The sequence below is a fragment of the Stegodyphus dumicola genome, chromosome 11 (genome assembly GCF_044657685.1).
Source record: "Stegodyphus dumicola isolate Sdum_Otavi_A_Nest chromosome 11, ASM4465768v1".
In the NCBI taxonomy this organism is placed as follows: Eukaryota; Metazoa; Arthropoda; class Arachnida; order Araneae; family Eresidae; genus Stegodyphus; species Stegodyphus dumicola.
In genome coordinates, this window is record NC_140778.1 from 167,448,639 (window position 1) to 167,465,171 (window position 16,533).

General features: G+C 44.5%; 3 non-coding genes and 3 pseudogenes across 3 annotated transcripts; all 6 read left to right on the forward strand.

The window, feature by feature from the left end:
* The first annotated feature begins 1,546 nt into the window (after window positions 1-1,546).
* Window positions 1,547-1,727, forward strand: LOC146994682 (U2 spliceosomal RNA; annotated as a pseudogene).
* Window positions 1,728-3,626: 1,899 nt separating this feature from the next.
* On the forward strand, window positions 3,627-3,773 carry LOC146994683 (U2 spliceosomal RNA; annotated as a pseudogene).
* A 5,823-nt stretch (window positions 3,774-9,596) lies between these two features.
* On the forward strand, window positions 9,597-9,770 carry LOC146994684 (U2 spliceosomal RNA; annotated as a pseudogene).
* A 1,912-nt stretch (window positions 9,771-11,682) lies between these two features.
* LOC146994685 (U2 spliceosomal RNA) lies at window positions 11,683-11,875 on the forward strand. The gene has a single exon (XR_015044214.1). It is a non-coding gene; the product is annotated as a U2 spliceosomal RNA (small nuclear RNA).
* A 1,913-nt stretch (window positions 11,876-13,788) lies between these two features.
* On the forward strand, window positions 13,789-13,981 carry LOC146994686 (U2 spliceosomal RNA). Its single transcript, XR_015044215.1, has one exon. It is a non-coding gene; the product is annotated as a U2 spliceosomal RNA (small nuclear RNA).
* Window positions 13,982-15,885: 1,904 nt separating this feature from the next.
* Window positions 15,886-16,078, forward strand: LOC146994687 (U2 spliceosomal RNA). The gene has a single exon (XR_015044216.1). It is a non-coding gene; the product is annotated as a U2 spliceosomal RNA (small nuclear RNA).
* Window positions 16,079-16,533: the final 455 nt, after the last annotated feature.

Here is a 16,533-nt window from a genome sequence, read left to right on the forward strand (position 1 = left end):
ATTGGCTTCAACCTCCCGCCTGCACGTGCCCAACTCCGCGACTTCTTGTCACTGGCCAAGTGTATTTCTGAATCTAAGCTGGCACCCTGGCAACGGATTGATGCTCTTAAGACCTTCTTCTTCCCGTCGCTCCTGTTTCACATGAGGACGTCTCAGTTCTCCAAAACTGACTGGAAAAAGATCGACGATCTCCTCAAGCCTGCCATTAAAAGGACCCTGAACCTCCCCCCAGAAGCCTCCAATAACTATCTCTACGGCCTCTCCGGGAAAGGTTCCTTCGGTGTCCCTCTTGCCGCCGAAGACTCCGACATTGCTGCTGTGGACGGTGCGTTTAAGCTCCTAACATCTAGGGACCCACTCGTTCGCAAGCTTGCTTGGGATGATCTTTGTGGATACATTCGCGCTCGGATCCAGCTGTCTCCATCTCCTTCTATCGTCAGCCAGTTCCTTTCTGCATCGGATGAGGGACCATTCGCCGCCACCAGCAACCCCACCTCTTCACTATGGTCTGCTGCCCGCGCTGCCTCTCGCCGCCTTAACATCTCCTGGAGCTTTGACAACGACGGCTGCCCTTCCATCTCCTGTGGGAATTCTACCATCTTTCCTAGCAACAGGAACTCTATTTTCAAATCCTTTCGTCACCTTAGAAGATCTTGCAGGCTCCAAGATTTGGTGAATCTCCCAAGTCAAGGAAAATCCATGGAATGCGTTTCGGCTGCACGTGCAAGCTCACACTTCTTCCATGAGGGATCGTTCATTCGCTTTGCCGACTGGCGCTTTATCCACCGCGCCCGCCTCAACCTCGTGCCACTGAACGCCTCCAAACCATGGGATCGCACTCGCCGTGCATGTCGTCGCTGCCCCTTTCCAGAGGAGACTCTGCCTCATGTAATCTGTCATTGCATGAAGTATTCGCGGCTCTACCAGAACAGGCACAATTCCATCGTCAAGAGGTTAAAGGATGCTGCTTCTGGTCGCTGGAACGTCCTTTCTGAGAATCTGGCTATTGAAGGATCTTCCCTGAGACCCGATCTTGTCCTTTCCAAAGACGACTCTTGCCTCATTATTGATGTGACCGTCGCCTTTGAGAATCGACTCGCCTCTTTTCAACATGCAAGAACTGAGAAGGAGACCAAATATCGTCCTGTTGCCGACCTTCTAAGAAGAAAGTTTAGAAATGTTCGTACCGAGGCCATTGTTGTTGGTGCTCTAGGATCATGGGATCCGGCAAATGACAGAGTTGTGAGACGTCTCTGCACAAATAAGTATGCAAACTTAATGCGCAAACTTATTGTTAGCGAAACCATCCGGGCATCGAGAGACATTTATATCGAACATTTAACAGGCACACGCCAAAACAATCAAAACAACCAGTGATGTACATAATGCTAAATATTTTATTGTAAATAACGTTAAAGAAATTATATTGTTACGTCTTCATTGTTTTATCTTTTTGTCGAAATTCTTTATATTATTTATTAATAACGAAAATCGCACTGCGTGCGTCATTGTCTGACACGCCATGATCAGATCAATGCTGTGTAAAATGGCATGGAATATTTTAAATAAAGAATCTGTTCTTATCAGCTTAATATCTGATACGACGTCGACATGACGTCAAGATATTAAACTAATTTTTGCAGATAGGCTTGTGGTTAGGAATTTATTCCGCCCTCGCCACGGGTTGGCCTGCTATGGCACTACTTGCAGGATACGGCCCACAATATATCCAAAAAGCAGAAACTTCACTCACCCACTGCATCCTCAGGAAAACGTCCTTTTAAAATGGCCCCTTCAAATTTCAGAAAACCGAAGGTCTGACAACATCATACCTTTGTACGAGTGTGCGGCGACCTGCCTTTTTTTTAACTCGGGCCCCTCGTTCTTTTCCTCGGAATGGGAACATTCTGGAGCCTCGGGTTTAACCCTCGTTCTTTTCAGTGTCAAGTTCTGGTTTACAGAAATCCCATAAAATCCACATTTCTTTCCCCGTACTGTTAACAACTTACTCATTCTGTCTGACTGATTGAAGGAAGATCGGCCTCGAAATATCACTCAAATTTCATTTGCAGTAACATTTTTGTCTCATTTCATGTAAGTTTGAGAGAATTCCTATTCACATTTGCCAGATCTTTCCCACTACAGCGCGCGTATACACATTGCTTCTTTCAACACACGAGCCTTTTTATTGTAAATAACTCTCAAAAGGGTGTAAAATGTTTGTAGGCACACTGCAGCAACAAAGATTTTTCTGTCTGTTTCCTAATGTTTTGTTTGTCTCTGTATGATTTCTAAACGCCAGCTAATTGTAATGGTCTACAATTATTGTTAAGGATTGTTGTATTTATGTTTTTATTCATTCATTCATTTATTTTGTTGGCACATTAATATTAACAAACGGGAAAATGCCAATAGATGGCTGCACTATGCAGGAAGCAGTTTATTCTGAGTTTTGAGATGGCTTGCCCGCCACTAGTGTGGAAGTGTAGAATACAAAGTAATCATTAATTGTAAATTAAAAAGTACTGTTTTATTGTACATATTACAAATGAATTTGTAAAGTGTTTTTTGTAATTTTTCTGTTTGTTTAATTGTTTTAAGTTCCTAATATTTCACTCTGTGTTTTCAAGTGCAACGTTTGAACTGAAGAGAGAGAGAGAGAGAGTATCTCTGAGTTGGAAACCATGTGCTGGACTGTGCATGTCGAGTTTGTGTCAATCAAACTCTGGCATTATGTAATGCAGTTTTGGCTGATAAATTTTACTGTCTCAATATTTTTTTAATCACAAAAAATAATTTCTTCCCAAGCATGGGCATTCGATAACTCCAGGAATATTTATTTATTTATTTTTGGTTTTGCTATTTTTATTGCCTTTGTAATTACATTTGTTTTATATTCACCTGCAGTGAAGAATGAGATTTTTCGGAGGAGGAAGCTACTCCAGAGAAATGAACACTTTCATGAATATTTCATTGTCCTCTTTTCCCATCTGAAAAAAAATTGAGAAAATACGAGAATATTATGTTGCATGGTGCGTAAGCTTATAAAAGCTGGAGGAAAACACCGGAATTCAGTTGTTTACTTACTGCTGTTATTGACTGTAGCGATTTCGCGTTGAGATCGGATTAACTTTTTCTACTTTGAATTTTGTTCCGGCCAACGTTTCCGTAAAACGTCCAATATAACTACTGTAAGTTATTGCGATATTGTAGAAATATCTGTGAGGATATTTCAGCATTGTGGTTCATTTGCTGTAGTAAGAATAAAATTTGCAATTGAATCTTGAATGAAATGAACTTTTGACGTCCTTGGCTTTTTAAAACTAGCCCCGCCCAAGGAGGAGGGGACTGACGCCTCCAGAATGGGAACATTAGAAAGGACCGCAAAATGATCCACTTGACTAGACAGAAATTGGTCATCCTTGTACACCTCTTTTTTTGTAACACAGGAGGAGGATGAAATAACGACATATCATAAAAAACCCCCAAGCAGCACTCGCTAACCTGAGTCTTCTGCACCCCCTTCTCCCCCTGCACGAATGCTCAGGACTTTTGAAATATGAAAAATTGAAAGTGAATTCATCACGCCAGAGAATTCTGCATCGCTTCTCGGCCTTTTGGCTAAGATCTCTCGGCCTTTTGGCTAAGATCAAAGTGTAGTAAATCGGTCAAGTTGCCGATACTTTTTCATCTTTTTTGGTCACTTCTTACTGTTTTTACAGGTAGACTGGTGGCTAAAGATGTTTCCTGTTTCTAGGCCTCGCCCACCGCCGAGGCCCCGCCCACCGCCTGGAGTTCGGAGCCCTGGAAGACGCTCACCGCCTCCTGAAGCCAGTTTTGGAGTCCTGGATGCCGGAGCAGGTTCCCATACGGTGCATGGAGTCCCTGGAGACGTTCCTGTTGTAGCTGTTGACCGTGGAGTGCCTGCCGTTCCCGCTGGAGGTCCTGTTGCTGGATCCATTGGAACCTGTTCCCGTGCTGTTCATGGAGTCCCTGGAGCAGCTGTTGACCATGGAGTGCCCGCCGTTCCCGCTGGAGCTATCCCTGGATCCAATGGAGTCGTCCCTCTTGCTCCGGGATCAGCCGCTGATGCTTCCCAAGCCATCCCTGGATCTATTGGAGCCTCTCCTGGTGCGCCTGATGCAGAAGCTGAGGCCCCCGGATTGTCTGAGGCCATTCCTGCCTACCCTGGAGCTTCTGAAGACATCCCTGTGACGGCCGGAGCCTTCCCGGTTGCATCTGTCCCTGGATTGATCCAATCCGTTCCGGCTACTTCCCAAGTCGCCGCTGCAGACCATGGATCCTCCGATGGAAACTCTTGTGTCGTCGCTGGATCTGCCGGAGCTATTCCTGCCCTTGGAGCGAGTGCCTCTCCCGAAATTGCCACTGGAGGTTCCAGAGCTGTTCCTGCATCTTCTAGTGCCACTGCTCATCCTGGAGTCGCCGCTGTGGTCCCTAGTGCCACGCCTTGCCTGCCCGGAGCCGGCTCGTCTGCCAGGAGTGTGCCCACCTACTACTACGGGAGTATCGCCACTAGTGAAGCCACGCCCACCGGGTCGTCCTCCTTGCCCAGACACGTGCCAGCTTTCGTTACACCCTCTGGACCGCCCCTTTCCAAAGGTGGACACTTACGCCAACTGTTGGATAGAATTCAAGCCAAGACTTCTGGCTGCACACCGCTCCTACCTGTGGTCACTTGTCAACCTAGTGAACGAAGGACACCAGAGGGTTCATCACTCGCCAAGTCTGCTCACACGTCCTCCTCTGCCAAGGACACGCCCACCACACCCCAGTCTACATTCGCATGCTACGTCTGCGGATTGGAGTGTACGAGCAGAAGGGGCCTCAGAAGGCATACAAGGACGCACGTGCAGGAGAAAGACAGTCAGCTCCACCCACCTCCTGACAGAAGGGTAGCTGCGAGCATTCCTGGGTCATTGATCTCGCCCGTATGTCATCATACACGGGCTCGGACGGCGGCTGGTCATGCCTGCTCATCGAACACACTCACGATCTCACCCCCACGCACTTACGCTGAAGCTCTTTCTTCGCCATCCATGAGAGAGAGTTCTGCTCATCCTGCTTCAACCGGTCCTCTCTGCGCAGTGATCACCTCCACCGCGGGGACGGAGTCTCTGACGTCCAACGTACCTGCTAAATCCAAGGTGTTTCCTGCGGAGAACACAAGGAACTTGCTGCCACCTTCGGAGACGTCAATCCCGTCGACACCATACTTCACCCTCCCGGCCAGGAATTCTACTCCCACCGTCATACCTGGACCAAAGACTAATGCTTCCACACCTCAACTGGCGTCTGCCGTCACCTGCCCGGATTGTGGTCGCTCCTGCCTGAATAAGAAACAGCTGCGGTCCCATCGTCACCTCCGTCACAGACAGGCTCCGCCTCCCACCTCTCCTGGAGACGATGACTTTACCTCCTCAACTCCTGAGACACTGACTGACACCGCTTCTTCACCGCCCGCTGCTCCTGCACCAGGCCCCGTCCACACGGACTGCACTGCCTCTGGCTCAACAGACGCTGCTCCTCAACCTGCTTTAACTGCCACTGTCCCGGTGACCACTTCGCCTAGTAAAGACCTACCTGGTGAATCCGATGTCGCACCTCAAGTACCCTGCCAGACACGCTTGGATACTACCTCCAGCGCTGGAGACACGACTGATGCGGACGTCCTCATCCTATGCCTCACTCCCTCAGAAAGGACTGATCTGCTCTCTACTGAATTGCCCGCACCAGACAGCAATGTAATACGCTCACATGCTGCTACGACTTCTACTGAGCAAATTGCACCTGGCCCACGTCCTAGCAGGCCATTGCAGAACCTGTCAGTGAGGGAGCCTTTGCCTATGCCCACTCATGTGGAGAATCATGAGTCCTGCCCAGAGACATCCTGCCGACGTGACTCTATTGTCCATCTACTCTTCCCGATGCAAGACACACTCCACTGCACCGAAAGGGACTGCCATAGGACATTCCATTCGAAACGCTGGACCCAACTCCGCCACTCGCTCTGCAGACACCTCTTGTACACACATGGCATAGATGTTGCTAGCACTCGGAACTGGTGTGCACACTGCCTATTGCCCATCGCCGTTAAGGTCTCGACCCATCAATGCTTTAGAGACCGGCCCGTAGTCGTCGAATCGGGCATTCAACATCGTTGGAGATGTACCCAGTGCGACTTCTCATGCCAAACACGGGGTGGATTCCTTAACCACCAAGCACGCCACCGACGTGAACGGCAGCGCTTACTCCAGCCACCTCTAGTGACGCCTCTCCTTCCCTCCACCTCGGCAAGACGACAGGCACGGACTGCACGATTCCGTACATCTCGCCAAGATGATGCTAGAACTGATGGACCTTCCACTGCCTACCAATCGACAAGTGCAACAGACCCTAATACCTTGCCCTATCAAGAGGATGCCGCACCTCCAGGAACAGACATGAGGACTACCCCACAGGTTGATGCGCCTTTGACTGACAATCTGGGAACCAACCCTTCCTTTGAAGAACACTCCCCGGAGCCGTCCTTCCCGGATTCGCCTTCACCTACCGGTCCTACAGTTACACCCGACTCACCGGTTCCAGAAGCCGTATCGGATGATGCCGAGAGATCTCCACTGGGTGGTGTAGAAATACAAGTCACGTCCCCCCTTGAACACTTCGTAGAACGACTGGAAGAGTTTTCCGACCCGATGACCACTGAGGAGTGGGATGCCTTTTCCACGTTACTTGACGAGATCTTGATGGCCGCCGCGAGTGCAGTTCGTCTTCCTCCCGCTAGCGAGGATGTAACTGGAAACAACAACAATTCCGCCAAGATACGTGATGACCCAAAGTTGCTCCAGAAACTCTACCGTCGTAACCGACGCAGAGCGGTCCGACTGATTTGCGGGGATGATTCACAGAGATGCCCAATTGGAAGACAGGATATACAAGATCACTTTGCTGCTGCCCTATGCAACAACCGAGTTGACACCTCAGTGTACACCTCACCATCCCCTCTCCCCAGAGAACTTGACCTCTCTCCATTTTCTCCTGCAGAGATCGCAAGGAAACTCTATTCAGCTGAAAACTCGGCACCCGGACACGATCGACTCTCATACAACCATTGGAAGGCCGTTGATCCGGACTGTACAGTACTCGCAGCCATCTTCAACATCTGCTTGAAAGCTAGGAAAGTCCCTGCAGCTTGGAAAGACTCTCGTACTATCCTGTTACCCAAAGGGGGTGACCCGCATAACATCAAAAACTGGCGTCCTATCTCGCTGAGTGTTACGATTGCCAAGCTGTTCTGTGGTTGCCTGGCACGACGGTTCACTTCTTGGCTCATCGACAACTGCATCCTCTCCCCGTCACAGAAGGGATTTCTACCCTTCGACGGGGTGTTTGAAAATAACTTCGTTGTTCAGCAGAGAATCCAGCTAGCACGGACCAGCCAATCTGACACCTGCCTGGCGTCATTGGACCTATCCAATGCCTTCGGATCCGTGCCCCACGATGCAATTTTTGCTGCGCTTCGAGCCTCTGGAGTTGGGAATCATTTCACCGAGCTGATACAGGAGCTGTACACGGATGCGTCCACACGCGTCTTCACAGAGGAAGGCCCCACGGATCCAATTCCAATTGACATCGGAGTACGTCAGGGTTGCCCCCTAAGTGGGCTGTTGTTCAACTTGACCATCAACCCGATACTTGTCGCAGTCCAAGGGCAAAGTCCTCTACACCGCATACTGGCGTATGCCGACGACCTACTGCTACTCGCGCCCTCCCCTGCGGAGCTGCAAACTCAACTCAATCTGACGCACAACCTGGTTGGAAAGCTTGGCCTCTACATCAACCCCAGAAAATGCTTCTCCCTACATATCTCCGGAGCTCGCCCAACGGGTGTCCGCCACTCTCAGTTCTCGATCGACGGCACTGCCATCAGGTGTCTTCGTGAGGGTGAAGGTGAGGAATTTTTGGGGAAACCAATTGGATTCAACCAACCACCGGACATCGAGGCACTCAATACTTACCTACAGAAATGCGAGATGATCCTGAATTCGCCACTTGCTCCCTGGCAGCGCATTGACGCGCTCAAATCCTTTGTGTTTCCATCAATGGATTTTGATATGAGGACGGCCCGGTTGAAGAAAACCGACTGGGCAAAGATTGACTCACATGTGCGCCCGCTACTAAAGAGGACTCTCAACCTACCTCCCGAGGCGGCAAATGAATATCTTTACGGCGCGAAGGAATCTGCATGCTTTGGTATCCCGCTGGCTGCCGAAAGCTCAGATATAGCAAGGATTGACAGCGCTTTCAAGTTGCTCACTTCATTGGACCCTGGGATACAACAGCTCGCTTGGGAGGACCTTACGCGACTTGTAAGTGGACGACTGAAAAGGGTTCCTTCCTTCTCTGAGATTGCAGCTTTCCTTTCGGGATGTGACGAAGACTTTCCCAGGAGCACCTCCAACCCAATTTCATCAGTTTGGTCCGCGGCCAGAAGCGCAGCCCGTCGCCTAAAAGTCACGTGGACAATTTCTGACGACCACACTGTGGAGATCTCTCATGACGGTACCACCATAACAGCCGGCAAGCGACGCCTTGTATTCCGCACCCTGCGGAATGCCATCAAGAAATCCCGCGCAGAGAAACTCATCACTTATCCCAACCAGGGCAAGGCGATGGAATGCGCAGCGGCTGCCAAAGCAAGCTCTCACTTTTTCCGGAACGGGGCATTTACACGATTCGCCGACTGGCGATTTATACATCGTGCAAGGTTAAACCTCGTCCCCCTGAACGGTGTTCGTCGCAATGTGAATGGCTCCCGTGGCTGCAGAAGATGCAACTTTGAGCTCGAGACCCTCCCGCATGTCCTCTGCCACTGCATGAGATACAGCCGTCTCTACCAAGCGAGGCACAATGCAGTGGTAGAGAGGATTAAAAAGGCAGCCAGTGGAAGGTGGCAGCTCCTCTCCGAGAACCGGCCAGTCAGAGGACTCCCGCTACGCCCGGACATCATCCTAACAAGAGACAACGCATGCCTCATCCTAGACATAACAGTTGCTTTTGACAACCGTCGGTCTTCATTTGATGCTGCTCGCCGAGAGAAGATGAACAAGTACCGTCCGCTAATCGAAGCACTGAAATCTACATACAACGATGTGCGCGTAGAAGCAATTGTAATCGGAGCACTAGGATCATGGGATCCAAACAACGATAAAGTTCTCAGCAGGATCTGCAGCAGGAAGTACGCATCACTTATGCGAAAGCTCATCGTAAGTGAAACAATAAGTAAATCAAGGGATATCTATGTGGAGCATCTCACGGACGTCAGACAGGAGAACTGGTAAATTTAACATGGACTCACTGAACTATCCGATTAAGTGTTCACAAAGTACAAACCCCCGAAATATGTAAGTAGAAAGAAAAACCTAGTATGTTGTACATAAGTGCTTGGTTCTGAAAATAGTTGTTGTACATATCTGCTTCGCTCTGTAAATAATTGTAAATAGAAAATTAATGTATAATAGAATTGTAAAATGATATTTCTGCCACGCAAATATCATTCTTCTGTAAAGTGGCCAAAAATATTGTTCAATAAAAAACATCTGTTCTTATCAGCTTAATATCTGATACGACGTCGACATGACGTCAAGATATTAAACTAATTTTTGCAGATAGGCTTGTGGTTAGGAATTTATTCCGCCCTCGCCACGGGTTGGCCTGCTATGGCACTACTTGCAGGATACGGCCCACAATATATCCAAAAAGCAGAAACTTCACTCACCCACTGCATCCTCAGGAAAACGTCCTTTTAAAATGGCCCCTTCAAATTTCAGAAAACCGAAGGTCTGACAACATCATACCTTTGTACGAGTGTGCGGCGACCTGCCTTTTTTTTAACTCGGGCCCCTCGTTCTTTTCCTCGGAATGGGAACATTCTGGAGCCTCGGGTTTAACCCTCGTTCTTTTCAGTGTCAAGTTCTGGTTTCTGTAAATACGAAGTTTTATTCGTATTTACAGAAATCCCATAAAATCCACATTTCTTTCCCCGTACTGTTAACAACTTACTCATTCTGTCTGACTGATTGAAGGAAGATCGGCCTCGAAATATCACTCAAATTTCATTTGCAGTAACATTTTTGTCTCATTTCATGTAAGTTTGAGAGAATTCCTATTCACATTTATCCCACTACAGCGATCTATCCCACTACAGCGCGCGTATACACATTGCTTCTTTCAACACACGAGCCTTTTTATTGTAAATAACTCTCAAAAGGGTGTAAAATGTTTGTAGGCACACTGCAGCAACAAAGATTTTTCTGTCTGTTTCCTAATGTTTTGTTTGTCTCTGTATGATTTCTAAACGCCAGCTAATTGTAATGGTCTACAATTATTGTTAAGGATTGTTGTATTTATGTTTTTATTCATTCATTCATTTATTTTGTTGGCACATTAATATTAACAAACGGGAAAATGCCAATAGATGGCTGCACTATGCAGGAAGCAGTTTATTCTGAGTTTTGAGATGGCTTGCCCGCCACTAGTGTGGAAGTGTAGAATACAAAGTAATCATTAATTGTAAATTAAAAAGTACTGTTTTATTGTACATATTACAAATGAATTTGTAAAGTGTTTTTTGTAATTTTTCTGTTTGTTTAATTGTTTTAAGTTCGTAATATTTCACTCTGTGTTTTCAAGTGCAACGTTTGAACTGAAGAGAGAGAGAGAGAGAGTATCTCTGAGTTGGAAACCATGTGCTGGACTGTGCATGTCGAGTTTGTGTCAATCAAACTCTGGCATTATGTAATGCAGTTTTGGCTGATAAATTTTACTGTCTCAATATTTGTTTAATCACAAAAAATAATTTCTTCCCAAGCATGGGCATTCGATAACTCCAGGAATATTTATTTATTTATTTTTGGTTTTGCTATTTTTATTGCCTTTGTAATTACATTTGTTTTATATTCACCTGCAGTGAAGAATGAGATTTTTCGGAGGAGGAAGCTACTCCGGAGAAATGAACACTTTCATGAATATTTCATTGTCCTCTTTTCCCATCTGAAAAAAAATTGAGAAAATACGAGAATATTATGTTGCATGGTGCATAAGCTTATAAAAGCTGGAGGAAAACACCGGAATTCAGTTGTTTACTTACTGCTGTTATTGACTGTAGCGATTTCGCGTTGAGATCGGATTAACTTTTTCTACTTTGAATTTTGTTCCGGCCAACGTTTCCGTAAAACGTCCAATATAACTACTGTAAGTTATTGCGATATTGTAGAAATATCTGTGAGGATATTTCAGCATTGTGGTTCATTTGCTGTAGTAAGAATAAAATTTGCAATTGAATCTTGAATGAAATGAACTTTTGACGTCCTTGGCTTTTTAAAACTAGCCCCGCCCAAGGAGGAGGGGACTGACGCCTCCAGAATGGGAACATTAGAAAGGACCGCAAAATGATCCACTTGACTAGACAGAAATTGGTCATCCTTGTACACCTCTTTTTTTGTAACACAGGAGGAGGATGAAATAACGACATATCATAAAAAACCCCCAAGCAGCACTCGCTAACCTGAGTCTTCTGCACCCCCTTCTCCCCCCTGCACGAATGCTCAGGACTTTTGAAATATGAAAAATTGAAAGTGAATTCATCACGCCAGAGAATTCTGCATCGCTTCTCGGCCTTTTGGCTAAGATCAAAGTGTAGTATCTGTTCTTATCAGCTTAATATCTGATACGACGTCGACATGACGTCAAGATATTAAACTAATTTTTGCAGATAGGCTTGTGGTTAGGAATTTATTCCGCCCTCGCCACGGGTTGGCCTGCTATGGCACTACTTGCAGGATACGGCCCACAATATATCCAAAAAGCAGAAACTTCACTCACCCACTGCATCCTCAGGAAAACGTCCTTTTAAAATGGCCCCTTCAAATTTCAGAAAACCGAAGGTCTGACAACATCATACCTTTGTACGAGTGTGCGGCGACCTGCCTTTTTTTTTAACTCGGGCCCCTCGTTCTTTTCCTCGGAATGGGAACATTCTGGAGCCTCGGGTTTAACCCTCGTTCTTTTCAGTGTCAAGTTCTGGTTTCTGTAAATACGAAGTTTTATTCGTATTTACAGAAATCCCATAAAATCCACATTTCTTTCCCCGTACTGTTAACAACTTACTCATTCTGTCTGACTGATTGAAGGAAGATCGGCCTCGAAATATCACTCAAATTTCATTTGCAGTAACATTTTTGTCTCATTTCATGTAAGTTTGAGAGAATTCCTATTCACATTTATCCCACTACAGCGATCTATCCCACTACAGCGCGCGTATACACATTGCTTCTTTCAACACACGAGCCTTTTTATTGTAAATAACTCTCAAAAGGGTGTAAAATGTTTGTAGGCACACTGCAGCAACAAAGATTTTTCTGTCTGTTTCCTAATGTTTTGTTTGTCTCTGTATGATTTCTAAACGCCAGCTAATTGTAATGGTCTACAATTATTGTTAAGGATTGTTGTATTTATGTTTTTATTCATTCATTCATTTATTTTGTTGGCACATTAATATTAACAAACGGGAAAATGCCAATAGATGGCTGCACTATGCAGGAAGCAGTTTATTCTGAGTTTTGAGATGGCTTGCCCGCCACTAGTGTGGAAGTGTAGAATACAAAGTAATCATTAATTGTAAATTAAAAAGTACTGTTTTATTGTACATATTACAAATGAATTTGTAAAGTGTTTTTTGTAATTTTTCTGTTTGTTTAATTGTTTTAAGTTCGTAATATTTCACTCTGTGTTTTCAAGTGCAACGTTTGAACTGAAGAGAGAGAGAGAGAGAGTATCTCTGAGTTGGAAACCATGTGCTGGACTGTGCATGTCGAGTTTGTGTCAATCAAACTCTGGCATTATGTAATGCAGTTTTGGCTGATAAATTTTACTGTCTCAATATTTGTTTAATCACAAAAAATAATTTCTTCCCAAGCATGGGCATTCGATAACTCCAGGAATATTTATTTATTTATTTTTGGTTTTGCTATTTTTATTGCCTTTGTAATTACATTTGTTTTATATTCACCTGCAGTGAAGAATGAGATTTTTCGGAGGAGGAAGCTACTCCAGAGAAATGAACACTTTCATGAATATTTCATTGTCCTCTTTTCCCATCTGAAAAAAAATTGAGAAAATACGAGAATATTATGTTGCATGGTGCATAAGCTTATAAAAGCTGGAGGAAAACACCGGAATTCAGTTGTTTACTTACTGCTGTTATTGACTGTAGCGATTTCGCGTTGAGATCGGATTAACTTTTTCTACTTTGAATTTTGTTCCGGCCAACGTTTCCGTAAAACGTCCAATATAACTACTGTAAGTTATTGCGATATTGTAGAAATATCTGTGAGGATATTTCAGCATTGTGGTTCATTTGCTGTAGTAAGAATAAAATTTGCAATTGAATCTTGAATGAAATGAACTTTTGACGTCCTTGGCTTTTTAAAACTAGCCCCGCCCAAGGAGGAGGGGACTGACGCCTCCAGAATGGGAACATTAGAAAGGACCGCAAAATGATCCACTTGACTAGACAGAAATTGGTCATCCTTGTACACCTCTTTTTTTGTAACACAGGAGGAGGATGAAATAACGACATATCATAAAAAACCCCCAAGCAGCACTCGCTAACCTGAGTCTTCTGCACCCCCTTCTCCCCCCTGCACGAATGCTCAGGACTTTTGAAATATGAAAAATTGAAAGTGAATTCATCACGCCAGAGAATTCTGCATCGCTTCTCGGCCTTTTGGCTAAGATCAAAGTGTAGTATCTGTTCTTATCAGCTTAATATCTGATACGACGTCGACATGACGTCAAGATATTAAACTAATTTTTGCAGATAGGCTTGTGGTTAGGAATTTATTCCGCCCTCGCCACGGGTTGGCCTGCTATGGCACTACTTGCAGGATACGGCCCACAATATATCCAAAAAGCAGAAACTTCACTCACCCACTGCATCCTCAGGAAAACGTCCTTTTAAAATGGCCCCTTCAAATTTCAGAAAACCGAAGGTCTGACAACATCATACCTTTGTACGAGTGTGCGGCGACCTGCCTTTTTTTTTAACTCGGGCCCCTCGTTCTTTTCCTCGGAATGGGAACATTCTGGAGCCTCGGGTTTAACCCTCGTTCTTTTCAGTGTCAAGTTCTGGTTTCTGTAAATACGAAGTTTTATTCGTATTTACAGAAATCCCATAAAATCCACATTTCTTTCCCCGTACTGTTAACAACTTACTCATTCTGTCTGACTGATTGAAGGAAGATCGGCCTCGAAATATCACTCAAATTTCATTTGCAGTAACATTTTTGTCTCATTTCATGTAAGTTTGAGAGAATTCCTATTCACATTTGCCAGATCTTTCCCACTACAGCGCGCGTATACACATTGCTTCTTTCAACACACGAGCCTTTTTATTGTAAATAACTCTCAAAAGGGTGTAAAATGTTTGTAGGCACACTGCAGCAACAAAGATTTTTCTGTCTGTTTCCTAATGTTTTGTTTGTCTCTGTATGATTTCTAAACGCCAGCTAATTGTAATGGTCTACAATTATTGTTAAGGATTGTTGTATTTATGTTTTTATTCATTCATTCATTTATTTTGTTGGCACATTAATATTAACAAACGGGAAAATGCCAATAGATGGCTGCACTATGCAGGAAGCAGTTTATTCTGAGTTTTGAGATGGCTTGCCCGCCACTAGTGTGGAAGTGTAGAATACAAAGTAATCATTAATTGTAAATTAAAAAGTACTGTTTTATTGTACATATTACAAATGAATTTGTAAAGTGTTTTTTGTAATTTTTCTGTTTGTTTAATTGTTTTAAGTTCGTAATATTTCACTCTGTGTTTTCAAGTGCAACGTTTGAACTGAAGAGAGAGAGAGAGAGAGTATCTCTGAGTTGGAAACCATGTGCTGGACTGTGCATGTCGAGTTTGTGTCAATCAAACTCTGGCATTATGTAATGCAGTTTTGGCTGATAAATTTTACTGTCTCAATATTTGTTTAATCACAAAAAATAATTTCTTCCCAAGCATGGGCATTCGATAACTCCAGGAATATTTATTTATTTATTTTTGGTTTTGCTATTTTTATTGCCTTTGTAATTACATTTGTTTTATATTCACCTGCAGTGAAGAATGAGATTTTTCGGAGGAGGAAGCTACTCCAGAGAAATGAACACTTTCATGAATATTTCATTGTCCTCTTTTCCCATCTGAAAAAAAATTGAGAAAATACGAGAATATTATGTTGCATGGTGCATAAGCTTATAAAAGCTGGAGGAAAACACCGGAATTCAGTTGTTTACTTACTGCTGTTATTGACTGTAGCGATTTCGCGTTGAGATCGGATTAACTTTTTCTACTTTGAATTTTGTTCCGGCCAACGTTTCCGTAAAACGTCCAATATAACTACTGTAAGTTATTGCGATATTGTAGAAATATCTGTGAGGATATTTCAGCATTGTGGTTCATTTGCTGAAGTAAGAATAAAATTTGCAATTGAATCTTGAATGAAATGAACTTTTGACGTCCTTGGCTTTTTAAAACTAGCCCCGCCCAAGGAGGAGGGGACTGACGCCTCCAGAATGGGAACATTAGAAAGGACCGCAAAATGATCCACTTGACTAGACAGAAATTGGTCATCCTTGTACACCTCTTTTTTTGTAACACAGGAGGAGGATGAAATAACGACATATCATAAAAAACCCCCAAGCAGCACTCGCTAACCTGAGTCTTCTGCACCCCCTTCTCCCCCCTGCACGAATGCTCAGGACTTTTGAAATATGAAAAATTGAAAGTGAATTCATCACGCCAGAGAATTCTGCATCGCTTCTCGGCCTTTTGGCTAAGATCAAAGTGTAGTATCTGTTCTTATCAGCTTAATATCTGATACGACGTCGACATGACGTCAAGATATTAAACTAATTTTTGCAGATAGGCTTGTGGTTAGGAATTTATTCCGCCCTCGCCACGGGTTGGCCTGCTATGGCACTACTTGCAGGATACGGCCCACAATATATCCAAAAAGCAGAAACTTCACTCACCCACTGCATCCTCAGGAAAACGTCCTTTTAAAATGGCCCCTTCAAATTTCAGAAAACCGAAGGTCTGACAACATCATACCTTTGTACGAGTGTGCGGCGACCTGCCTTTTTTTTTAACTCGGGCCCCTCGTTCTTTTCCTCGGAATGGGAACATTCTGGAGCCTCGGGTTTAACCCTCGTTCTTTTCAGTGTCAAGTTCTGGTTTCTGTAAATACGAAGTTTTATTCGTATTTAAATGTGTAAATACGAAGTTTTATTCGTATTTACAGAAATCCCATAAAATCCACATTTCTTTCCCCGTACTGTTAACAACTTACTCATTCTGTCTGACTGATTGAAGGAAGATCGGCCTCGAAATATCACTCAAATTTCATTTGCAGTAACATTTTTGTCTCATTTCATGTAAGTTTGAGAGAATTCCTATTCACA